Below are 13,104 nucleotides of genomic sequence, written 5' to 3' on the forward strand. Positions count from 1 at the left end.
TATTACTGGAATCTACATGTGATAAAATAGAACTACACACATTTTTTTTTTACTAATGTCAATTTTCTAGTTTTGATATTATACTATTCTTACATAACATGTACATTTGACTCTCTTTCTTACTCCCTGTAAGTCTATACTTATTTGAACATAAAAAGTTTTCTAAAGTGTAGGACAAGAACATTGAATATGTTCTCTTGAGCAGAAATAAAATAATAATCTTCCCCTTCTGAATAATTTTCAGCTCTCTGAGAATTAAACATATCTTTTCCCAAATATTTTTATTTATTTTTTCCAGATACATTTCTCTCACAATTTATAAGAAAGCTGGTCATTTTGACAATATTTTAACAATAAAGGATACTAATTTTCATGAAAAACAATCACAGTGTATTAAAACTAAGGATATTTTCATGTAAAAAGTTGGTATATTGTAACCAAACAAAACAGAGGTTCAGCTGCCTGCCACCACAAAAGCCAAACTCATGAGGCAGATGTTAGTGAAAATGGAAAGAGGTTTTATTCAAGTGCCATGCAACCTGCGAGAATGATGGACTCCTGTCAAAAATACCACCTCCTCTTTCTACTCAAGCCTGAGGTTCTTATACGGATATGGAGAGGACGGTTTTTTTTTCCCTCTCCAATTATCTTTCTAGCTGTTGGCACCCTCAAGGAACTATCCATTCATCCTTCTAGCTTTTGCCTTGCTCTGGGCCCTATACATTCATCTTTCTATCTTTCAGTGTATTCAGTGTAAGAACCTCCCCCCACCACCATCTTGGCCAATGGAGAAAATGCCTTGGCACTGCAACTGATTGTCTATAGCAACAATTTCCCCCTTCAACATTCTAGATCCTTGTAAACTTATAAGGGTAAATGGATGAAAGTTTCATTCTTTTAGAGTTACTTCCTGATGTCAAAGGCTGTAGTGTTACCTCTCCATGGGTCCAGAGATTCTTACTATCCAACAAAGGAAGAGGAGAGTCAGGAATAGAGGAAAGCCTCTTCCATGAGGAACAAAGATTATGGTTTTCAGAGAGTGGCACTGCTGAAAAAACAAAGACAGTAGGCTGCTTCATGTTTCAAGAAACAATATTGCAGACGGGATTCCAAAGGGAGACCTATTGTTCAATCAAGTGTTTAGTGAGGGCTATGCCTAGTACGGCGGGGGGAATTGTAGTGAAATCAGAAACTGAAGCGAGTAAAGGACCTCCATGATAGCCTTGAACAGTGGCAGAATAAATTTGCAAGGAAGCCACAGTATGGGAAATGCAAAAAGAAATAAAAAGTAACACTTTCACTTAGTTTGGGAGGCACTGTCTTTTTCTGAAAGAGGAATTTAAAATCTTCTTCTGGGAGGAAGAAAGAGAAAGCTTGAACAGACTGATAACAGCTGGGGAAACTGAAACAGTAATCAAGAAACTCCCGGCACACAAAAGCCCAGGGCCGGACCATGAGAACTATGAGAAACTGCAGAGAAACTATCAGGATCTTACAGCAAACTATATCAGCCTGGAAAAGGACATAGAAACTGTCAACAAGACACAAGAGGATATGAAGAATACCATTTCTGAATTGAAGAACACAATAGAAGGAATCCAAAGCAGGACGGATGAACGTGAGGATCGAATCAGTGAGCTGGAGGACAAGGTAGAAAAAAGCTCCCAGAAAGAACAAGAAATGGAAAAACGACTCAAAAAGAATGAAGAAGCATTTAGGGACATGCAGGACAAGCTGAAACGCAGTAATATCCGTACGATAGGGATACCAGAAGGACAAGAAGAGGAGCAAGGAATAGAGAAGCTCCTCGAAAAAGTAATGATGGAAAATCTCCCTAATTTGAGGAGAGAAAGGCTCTCCTGGATGCAGGAGGCGCAGAGGACCCCACTCAAGTGGGACCCAAGGAGGTCCACTGCAAGACACATCATCATTAAAATGGCAAATGTCCAAGACAAAGAGGGAATCCTCAAAGCAGCAAGGGAGAAGGAGAGGGTAACATACAAGGGGGCCCCCATACGCCTAGGAGCTGACTTCTCAACAGAAACACTACAAGCCAGAAGGGAAAGGCAACAAATATTCCAAGCCATGAAAAACAAGGGCCTACGGCCAAGGCTGCTCTACCCAGCTAGGCTCTCCTTTAAAATGGAAGGAGAAATACGGAGTTTCGCAGACAAAAGAAAGCTAAAAGAATACATCTCTACCACACCAGCACTCCAAGGTATGCTAAGGGGACTGGTTTAAGCAGATGAAGGCAAAGAATGAGACAGAGACGAAATAAGTACAAAGAGAAAAGATGAGTAAGATTCTATCAGTAATATCCCTCAATATGAGTGGACTAAATGCCCCAATCAGAAGACACAGGGTAGCTGAATGGATAAGAAACCATGATCCACACATATGGTGCCTACAAGAGACCCCCCTCGAGCACGAGACCTACACAGACTGAAAGTAAAGGGATGGACAAAAATATTCCAAGCAAATGGGCATGAGCAAAAGGCCGGGGTTGCCATGCTTGTATCAGACAAAGTAGATTTCAAAACAAAGGCCAAAAATAATAATAAAGCACCTAGGCATAAATTTAACCAAAGACGGAAAAGACCTGTACGCAGAAAACTATACAACATTGAAGAAAGAAAGTAAGGAAGACACGAATCAATGGAAGCCTATACCGTGCTCATGGATTGGAAGAATTAATATCATCAAAATGTCCATACTACCCAAAGCAATTTATAGATTCAACGCAATCCTTATTAAGATACCAATGACGTATTTCACAGAAATAGAAGAGACATTTCAAAAATTTACATGGAACCATAAACGACCCGGAATAGATGCAGCAATTTTGAGAAAGAAAAACAAAGTCGGAGGGATCACAGTACCGGACATCAAACTATACTACAACGCCATCATGCTCGAAACAATCTGGTACTGGCACCGGAACAGACCCATAGACCGGTGGAGCAAAATAGAAAGCCCAGAAATTAAGCCCAGGTCCCTATGAGCAACTCATATTTGACAAAGGGGGCAGAAGCATAAAACGGAGCAATAATCGCCTCTTCAACAAATGGTGTTGGGAGCGGCTACATGCAACAAAATTGAAATTGGATCATCAGCTGACACCATACACAAAAGTAAACTCAAGATGGAGAAAAGTAAACTCAAGATGGACTTAAATAGAAGTGGCAACACCATCAAAGTCCTATAGGAGAACATTGGCAGGAAACTCTCAGATATCCCACGCAGCAATGTTTTCACCAGTATGTGTGCGAAAGCAAGAGATATACAAGAAAGAATAAACAGATTGGAAAGATGGCGGAGGAGGGAAAGGGAGTCACGCTGACCTCCTCCCAAAACCAAGCTGGAATTGCAACTACATAATGGAGTGATCACCTGGAAAGCAGTGGAGCGATGGTGGGAGAGGAGCCTCGGTGCCGCGGACAGTGGATTCTACTCTCACACATCCCAACGGGTGAGAATTGCGGTGGAGGCTCGAGAGGGTGGGCTGGGTGCGCAAGAGCAACTGGCACCACAGGGACATTGAAACGGCCAGTTAGCTCCCCCCAAGAAGAACGGGGTCTGAATGCTAAGCAGGAACCCCTAAACCACAGCAGCTAAAGCCGAGAAAATACAGGCAAAACGCAACCGCCAAAAGCTTAGGGGTGCTCTCTGCCAGAGACAGGTGGCTGGGGATGCAAAAAGACATCTCAAGGGCAAGCGCAAAAGTCGCAGCGGCAGCCACCCTCCTTGATCGCTGGGTAGAGGCGGCAGCAGGGTGGGCTGGTGCCTGGGAAAAGACTGGTGAGGAAAACTTTGTGAAGAGAACTGCCACGGCGGCCGGTGCAGCCCGGGTGATAACGCACTTCCCACTCGGCAGCTACCATCTCGCTCAGGCAAAAGGGAATCAATTAACCTGCCTTTCGTGCGCTCCGCACACAGCTTGTACGCGTGTGAGCTGCGGGGCTGAGTGCAGGCTGGCTGGGAGAGCCTTGAGGAGAGACTGGAGACGGAGGCGTTGGGGAAAGAACGGGAGGAGGACCCGGGGAGTCCCGACTCCTTCTCCTTGCCGTAGTCTCCATAGCGCGGGAAAAGGCCACACCCCGAAAGAGCCCAAAGCTGAAAAGCACACATGGACACCCCCAACACACCCAGAGCAGGCGCGCGCACTTGCGCCGAGTGACCGGCGAGGGTTGGCCAGCGTGTGTGTGACCCACGCGGGCTGGCGAACGCTTGCCCCTGCCGGCAAGGCCTCACACAGACTGGCACCCATACGGCCTGCGAGGGAGTGCACAGAGGGGCAAGGGCAGGCGTAAATTGACCTACCCGCCGCGATTGCGGAGCGGCCCACAAAATAAGTAGAGCTGCCCAGAGTCCCTGGCGGAGACACCCGAACCAGGATTATCCGGAGAGCCCTAGAGCTGATTTCCTCCCGTTTCCGTAGTCCCCATTTGGCGAGGGCAAGCAACGCACCCAAAGAGCCAAAAGCGGGGAAAACACGCCGTAGAAGACCCTAAACCGACCAGTGCCGCGAAGCTCGCCTGCCAGGAGGCCAGACGAGTACGGGAGGTCGCGAATAAGCCCCCTGGTCTGGGGCAAGCACATGCGAGCCCGGGCAGGCGGGGGACCCTGCCGCGCTCAAGGGAACGCGCTCAAGGAGCCCGCGTGACAGCGCAGAAGATCCCAACAAAGAGCCCAGCCCTGACCGAAGGGGTCACAGAGCTGCTCCACGCAGGAGTCAGGCACAGGCATTAGACTCCTGAAAGGCTCAAACAAACAACCCGAGGCCCTATAGGGTCAACAACTGACATCATCTGAGGCAAGCCCAGAAAGAACAGTACAGGACAGAAATACTTAACAGACTCTCACAGACATGGGAAGGAAAAGAAGTTCCCCTCCACTGAGTGGAAAACGGGGCCTCCCCACAGAGAGAGCTAAATGAAATAGAGGCAAGGCAACTATCAGATCCTGAATTCAAAACAATGGTTCTAAGGAAGCTCAATGACCTCAGCCAGCTCAAAGAGAACTATGAGAAACTGCAGAGAAACTATCAGGATCTTACAGCAAACTATATCAGCCTGGGAAAGGACATAGAAACTGTCAACAAGACACAAGAGGATAGGAAGACTACCATTTCGGAATTGAAGAACACAGTAGAAGGAATCCAAAGCAGGCCGGATGAAGCCGAGGATCGAATCAGTGAGCTGGAGGACAAGGTAGAAAAAAGCTCCCAGAAAGAACAAGAAATGGAAAAACGACTCAAAAAGAATGAAGAAGCATTTAGGGACATGCAGGACAAGCTGAAACGCAGTAATATCCGTATGCTAGGGATACCAGAAGGAGAAGAAGAGGAGCAAGGAATAGAGAAGCTCCTCGAAAAAGTAATGATGGAAAATCTCCCTAATTTGAGGAGAGAAAGGCTCTCCTGGATGCAGGAGGCGCAGAGGACCCCACTCAAGAGGGACCCAAGGAGGTCCACTGCAAGACACATCATCATTAAAATGGCAAATGTCCAAGACAAAGAGGGAATCCTCAAGGCAGCAAGGGAGAAGGAGAGAGTAACAAACAAGGGGGCCCCCATACGCCTAGGAGCTGACTTCTCAACAGAAACACTACAAGCCAGAAGGGAAAGGCAACAAATATTCCAAGCCATGAAAAGCAAGGGCCTACGGCCAAGGCTGCTCTACCCAGCTAGGCTCTCCTTTAAAATGGAAGGAGAAATACGGAGTTTCGCAGACAAAAGAAAGCTAAAAGAATACATCTCTACCACACCAGCACTCCAAGGTATGCTAAGGGGACTGGTTTAAGCAGATGAAGGCAAAGAATGAGACAGAGACGAACACAAGTACAAAGAGAAATGATGAGTAAGTTTCTATCCGTAATATCCCTCAATGTGAGTGGACTAAATGCCCCAATCAGAAGACACAGGGTAGCTGAATGGATAAGAAAACATGACCCACACATATGGTGCCTACAAGAGACCCCCCCTCGAGCACGAGACCTACACAGACTGAAAGTAAAGGGATGGACAAAAATATTCCAAGCAAATGGGCATGAGCAAAAGGCCGGGGTTGCCATGCTTGTATCAGACAAAGTAGATTTCAAAACAAAGGCCATAAAGAGAGACCCAGAGGGACACTTTTTCATACTTAAAGGAAGAATCTATCAAGAAGACATCAACACCGTACACTTATATGCTCCCAATATAGGAGCCCCCAAGTTTATAAGGAAAGTGTTGGATGACTTCAAAAAAGATATAGACAGCAACACACTGATAGTAGGGGATTGCAACACCCCACTGTCAAAAATGGACAGATCTTCCAAACACAGCATTAATAAACATATCGTGGCGCTGAATGACACACTGAATCAAAGAGACTTAACCGACATATATTGAACCTTACATCCCAAAGAAGAAAAGTACACAGTCTTCTCCCATGCTCATGGCAGTTTTTCAAAGATAGACCACATGATAGGACACAAAGCAAGCCTCAGCAAACTCAGGAAAGTTGAAATAATACCAAACTTTTTCTCACACCACAAGGCCTTGAAACTCGACATCAACCTCAAAGAGAAACTTCAAAAACTTGCAAACTCGTGGAGACTGAACAGTACCCTCTTAAACAATGAATCGGTCAATAATGAGATGAGAAGAACTAAAAAAATTTCCTGAAACAAATGAAAATGAAAGACAACAGTCCAAAACCTGTGGGACACAGCAAAGGCGGTCCTGAGAGGGAAGTTCATAGCAATACAGGCTTCCTTAAAAAGGGAGAACCATTTCAAATAAAAGACCTAACGCTACCACTTCAAGACCTGGAGAAACAACAACAAATACATCCCAGAACCACGAGAAGGAAGGAAATAGTCAAGATTAGAGCAGAACTGAGTGACATAGAGACAAAAAACAATTCAGAGCATCATCCAATCCAGAGGCTGGTTCTTTGAAAAGACTAATAAAATTGAGAAGCCTTTAAGCAGACTCCTCAAGGAAAAAAGGGAGAGGACACAAATTAGTAATATCAGAAATGAAAGAGGAGAAATAACAACTGATACCACAGAAATACAAAGGATCGTCAGAAACTACTATGAACAAGTATATGCCAAGGACTTTGGAAATCTTGATGAAATGGACAAATCTCTAGAAAAGTATAATCTTCCAACCCTGAAGGCGGAAGAAACAGAAAGCTTGAACAGGCCGATAACAGCTGGGGAAATTGAAGCAGTCATCAAGAAACTCCCAGCACACAAAGGCCCAGGGCCGGACGGTTTCCCAGGAGAACTTTACAGAACATTTAAGGAAGAGCTAAGCCCTGTCCTTCTCAGACTATTCCAAAAATTCCAAGAGCAGGGAAGACTCCCAGACTCATTCCATGAGGCCAGCATCACCCTGATCCCAAAACCAGATAAAGACCCTACAAAGAAAGAAAACTACAGGCCAAGTTCGCTGATGAACGTAGATGCCGAAATCCTCCACAAAATATTGGCAAACCGCATCCAGCCATACATTCCAAAGATTATCCACCACGACCAAGTGGGATTCATCCCAGGGATGCAGGGATGGTCCAATATACGCAAATCAGTAAATGTGATACATCACATAAATAAAAGGAAAGACAAAAACCACATGCGCATCTTAACAGATGCAGAAAAAGCATTCGATAAGCTTCAGCACCCATTTATGATCAAAACCCTCAGCACAATGGGAATAAATGGGGCACTCCTCAACGTAATAAAGGCCATATAAGAAAAACCCACAGCCAATATCTTACTCAACGGGCAAAAACTGGAAGCTTTCCCACTAAGATCGGGACTGCGACAAGGATGTGCGCTCTCGCCGCTTCTTTTCAACATCGTATTGGAAGTCCTAGCCACAGCAGTCAGACAAGAGAAAGAGAAAAAAGGCATCCAATTAGGAAAGGAGGAAGGAAAGCTATCATTGTTTGCAGAGGACATGATAGTGTACATAGAGAACCCTGTAGACTCGACCAAAAACTCCTGAACCTAATAAGTGAATTGGGCAAAACAGCAGGATACCAAATCAATATTCCCAAACCAAAGGCATTTTTGTACACAAGCAATGCAATGGAAGAAGAGAAAAATCAGAAAAAAAATACCACTCGATATAGCACGAAGAAAAATAGAGCACCTAGGCATAAATTTAACCAAAGACGGAAAAGACCTGTACGCAGAAAACTATACAACATTGAAGAAAGAAAGTAAGGAAGACACGAATCAATGGAAGCCTATACCGTGCTCATGGATTGGAAGAATTAATATCATCAAAATGTCCATACTACCCAAAGCAATTTATAGATTCAACGCAATCCTTATTAAGATACCAATGACGTATTTCACAGAAATAGAAGAGACATTTCAAAAATTTACATGGAACCATAAACGACCCGGAATAGATGCAGCAATTTTGAGAAAGAAAAACAAAGTCGGAGGGATCACAGTACCGGACATCAAACTATACTACAACGCCATCATGCTCGAAACAATCTGGTACTGGCACCGGAACAGACCCATAGACCGGTGGAGCAAAATAGAAAGCCCAGAAATTAAGCCCAGGTCCCTATGAGCAACTCATATTTGACAAAGGGGGCAGAAGCATAAAACGGAGCAATAATCGCCTCTTCAACAAATGGTGTTGGGAGCGGCTACATGCAACAAAATTGAAATTGGATCATCAGCTGACACCATACACAAAAGTAAACTCAAGATGGAGAAAAGACTTAAATAGAAGTGGCAACACCATCAAAGTCCTATAGGAGAACATTGGCAGGAAACTCTCAGATATCCCACGCAGCAATGTTTTCACCAGTATGTGCGCGAAAGCAAGAGATATACAAGAAAGAATAAACAGATTGGAAAGATGGCGGAGGAGGGAAAGGGAGTCACGCTGACCTCCTCCCAAAACCAAGCTGGAATTGCAACTACATAATGGAGTGATCACCTGGAAAGCAGTGGAGCGATGGTGGGAGAGGAGCCTCGGTGCCGCGGACAGTGGATCCTACTCTCACACATCCCAACGGGTGAGAATTGCGGTGGAGGCTCGAGAGGGTGGGCTGGGTGCGCAAGGGCAACTGGCACCAGAGGGACATTGAAACGGCCAGTTAGCTCCCCCCAAGAAGAACGGGGTCTGAATGCTAAGCAGGAACCCCTAAACCACAGCAGCTAAAGCCGAGAAAATACAGGCAAAACGCAACCGCCAAAAGCTTAGGGGTGCTCTCTGCCAGAGACAGGTGGCTGGGGATGCAAAAAGACATCTCAAGGGCAAGCGCAAAAGTCGCAGCGGCAGCCACCCTCCTTGATCGCTGGGTAGAGGCGGCAGCAGGGTGGGCTGGTGCCTGGGAAAAGACTGGTGAGGAAAACTTTGTGAAGAGAACTGACACGGCGGCCGGTGCAGCCCGGGTGATAACGCACTTCCCACTCGGCAGCTACCATCTCGCTCAGGCAAAAGGGAATCAATTAACCTGCCTTTCGTGCGCTCCGCACACAGCTTGTACGCGTGTGAGCTGCGGGGCTGAGTGCAGGCTGGCTGGGAGAGCCTTGAGGAGAGACTGGAGACGGAGGCGTTGGGGAAAGAACGGGAGGAGGACCCGGGGAGTCCCGACTCCTTCTCCTTGCCGTAGTCTCCATAGCGCGGGAAAGGCCACACCCCGAAAGAGCCCAAAGCTGAAAAGCACACATGGACACCCCCAACACACCCAGAGCAGGCGCGCGCACTTGCGCCGAGTGACCGGCGAGGGTTGGCCAGCGTGTGTGTGACCCACGCGGGCTGGCGAACGCTTGCCCCTGCCGGCAAGGCCTCACACAGACTGGCACCCATACGGCCTGCGAGGGAGTGCACAGAGGGGCAAGGGCAGGCGTAAATTGACCTACCCGCCGCGATTGCGGAGCGGCCCACAAAATAAGTAGAGCTGCCCAGAGTCCCTGGCGGAGACACCCGAACCAGGATTATCCGGAGAGCCCTAGAGCTGATTTCCTCCCGTTTCCGTAGTCCCCATTTGGCGAGGGCAAGCAACGCACCCAAAGAGCCAAAAGCGGGGAAAACACGCCGTAGAAGACCCTAAACCGACCAGTGCCGCGAAGCTCGCCTGCCAGGAGGCCAGACGAGTACGGGAGGTCGCGAATAAGCCCCCTGGTCTGGGGCAAGCACATGCGAGCCCAGGCAGGCGGGGGACCCTGCCGCGCTCAAGGGAACGCGCTCAAGGAGCCCGCGTGACAGCGCAGAAGATCCCAACAAAGAGCCCAGCCCTGACCGAAGGGGTCACAGAGCTGCTCCACGCAGGAGTCAGGCACAGGCATTAGACTCCTGAAAGGCTCAAACAAACAACCCGAGGCCCTATAGGGTCAACAACTGACATCATCTGAGGCAAGCCCAGAAAGAACAGTACAGGACAGAAATACTTAACAGACTCTCACAGACATGGGAAGGAAAAGAAGTTCCCCTCCACTGAGTGGAAAACGGGGCCTCCCCACAGAGAGAGCTAAATGAAATAGAGGCAAGGCAACTATCAGATCCTGAATTCAAAACAATGGTTCTAAGGAAGCTCAATGACCTCAGCCAGCTCAAAGAGAACTATGAGAAACTGCAGAGAAACTATCAGGATCTTACAGCAAACTATATCAGCCTGGGAAAGGACATAGAAACTGTCAACAAGACACAAGAGGATAGGAAGACTACCATTTCGGAATTGAAGAACACAGTAGAAGGAATCCAAAGCAGGCCGGATGAAGCCGAGGATCGAATCAGTGAGCTGGAGGACAAGGTAGAAAAAAGCTCCCAGAAAGAACAAGAAATGGAAAAACGACTCAAAAAGAATGAAGAAGCATTTAGGGACATGCAGGACAAGCTGAAACGCAGTAATATCCGTATGCTAGGGATACCAGAAGGAGAAGAAGAGGAGCAAGGAATAGAGAAGCTCCTCGAAAAAGTAATGATGGAAAATCTCCCTAATTTGAGGAGAGAAAGGCTCTCCTGGATGCAGGAGGCGCAGAGGACCCCACTCAAGAGGGACCCAAGGAGGTCCACTGCAAGACACATCATCATTAAAATGGCAAATGTCCAAGACAAAGAGGGAATCCTCAAGGCAGCAAGGGAGAAGGAGAGAGTAACAAACAAGGGGGGCCCCCATACGCCTAGGAGCTGACTTCTCAACAGAAACACTACAAGCCAGAAGGGAAAGGCAACAAATATTCCAAGCCATGAAAAGCAAGGGCCTACGGCCAAGGCTGCTCTACCCAGCTAGGCTCTCCTTTAAAATGGAAGGAGAAATACGGAGTTTCGCAGACAAAAGAAAGCTAAAAGAATACATCTCTACCACACCAGCACTCCAAGGTATGCTAAGGGGACTGGTTTAAGCAGATGAAGGCAAAGAATGAGACAGAGACGAACACAAGTACAAAGAGAAATGATGAGTAAGTTTCTATCCGTAATATCCCTCAATGTGAGTGGACTAAATGCCCCAATCAGAAGACACAGGGGAGCTGAATGGATAAGAAAACATGACCCACACATATGGTGCCTGCAAGAGACCCCCCTCGAGCACGAGACCTACACAGACTGAAAGTAAAGGGATGGACAAAAATATTCCAAGCAAATGGGCATGAGCAAAAGGCCGGGGTTGCCATGCTTGTATCAGACAAAGTAGATTTCAAAACAAAGGCCATAAAGAGAGACCCAGAGGGACACTTTTTCATACTTAAAGGAAGAATCTATCAAGAAGACATCAACACCGTACACTTATATGCTCCCAATATAGGAGCCCCCAAGTTTATAAGGAAAGTGTTGGATGACTTCAAAAAAGATATAGACAGCAACACACTGATAGTAGGGGGTTGCAACACCCCACTGTCAAAAATGGACAGATCTTCCAAACACAGCATTAATAAACATATCGTGGCGCTGAATGACACACTGAATCAAAGAGACTTAACCGACATATATTGAACCTTACATCCCAAAGAAGAAAAGTACACAGTCTTCTCCCATGCTCATGGCAGTTTTTCAAAGATAGACCACATGATAGGACACAAAGCAAGCCTCAGCAAACTCAGGAAAGTTGAAATAATACCAAACTTTTTCTCACACCACAAGGCCTTGAAACTCGACATCAACCTCAAAGAGAAACTTCAAAAACTTGCAAACTCGTGGAGACTGAACAGTACCCTCTTAAACAATGAATCGGTCAATAATGAGATGAGAAGAACTAAAAAAATTTCCTGAAACAAATGAAAATGAAAGACAACAGTCCAAAACCTGTGGGACACAGCAAAGGCGGTCCTGAGAGGGAAGTTCATAGCAATACAGGCTTCCTTAAAAAGGGAGAACCATTTCAAATAAAAGACCTAACGCTACCACTTCAAGACCTGGAGAAACAACAACAAATACATCCCAGAACCACGAGAAGGAAGGAAATAGTCAAGATTAGAGCAGAACTGAGTGACATAGAGACAAAAAACAATTCAGAGCATCATCCAATCCAGAGGCTGGTTCTTTGAAAAGACTAATAAAATTGAGAAGCCTTTAAGCAGACTCGTCAAGGAAAAAAGGGAGAGGACACAAATTAGTAATATCAGAAATGAAAGAGGAGAAATAACAACTGATACCACAGAAATACAAAGGATCGTCAGAAACTACTATGAACAAGTATATGCCAAGGACTTTGGAAATCTTGATGAAATGGACAAATCTCTAGAAAAGTATAATCTTCCAACCCTGAAGGCGGAAGAAACAGAAAGCTTGAACAGGCCGATAACAGCTGGGGAAATTGAAGCAGTCATCAAGAAACTCCCAGCACACAAAGGCCCAGGGCCGGACGGTTTCCCAGGAGAACTTTACAGAACATTTAAGGAAGAGCTAAGCCCTGTCCTTCTCAGACTATTCCAAAAATTCCAAGAGCAGGGAAGACTCCCAGACTCATTCCATGAGGCCAGCATCACCCTGATCCCAAAACCAGATAAAGACCCTACAAAGAAAGAAAACTACAGGCCAAGTTCGCTGATGAACGTAGATGCCGAAATCCTCCACAAAATATTGGCAAACCGCATCCAGCCATACATTCCAAAGATTATCCACCACGACCAAGTGGGATTCATCCC

Source organism: Pteronotus mesoamericanus, unplaced genomic scaffold (assembly GCF_021234165.1).
Source record: "Pteronotus mesoamericanus isolate MK-2021 breed Mesoamerican mustached bat unplaced genomic scaffold, CSHL_Meso_final scaffold_85, whole genome shotgun sequence".
NCBI classification, from domain to species: Eukaryota; Metazoa; Chordata; class Mammalia; order Chiroptera; family Mormoopidae; genus Pteronotus; species Pteronotus mesoamericanus.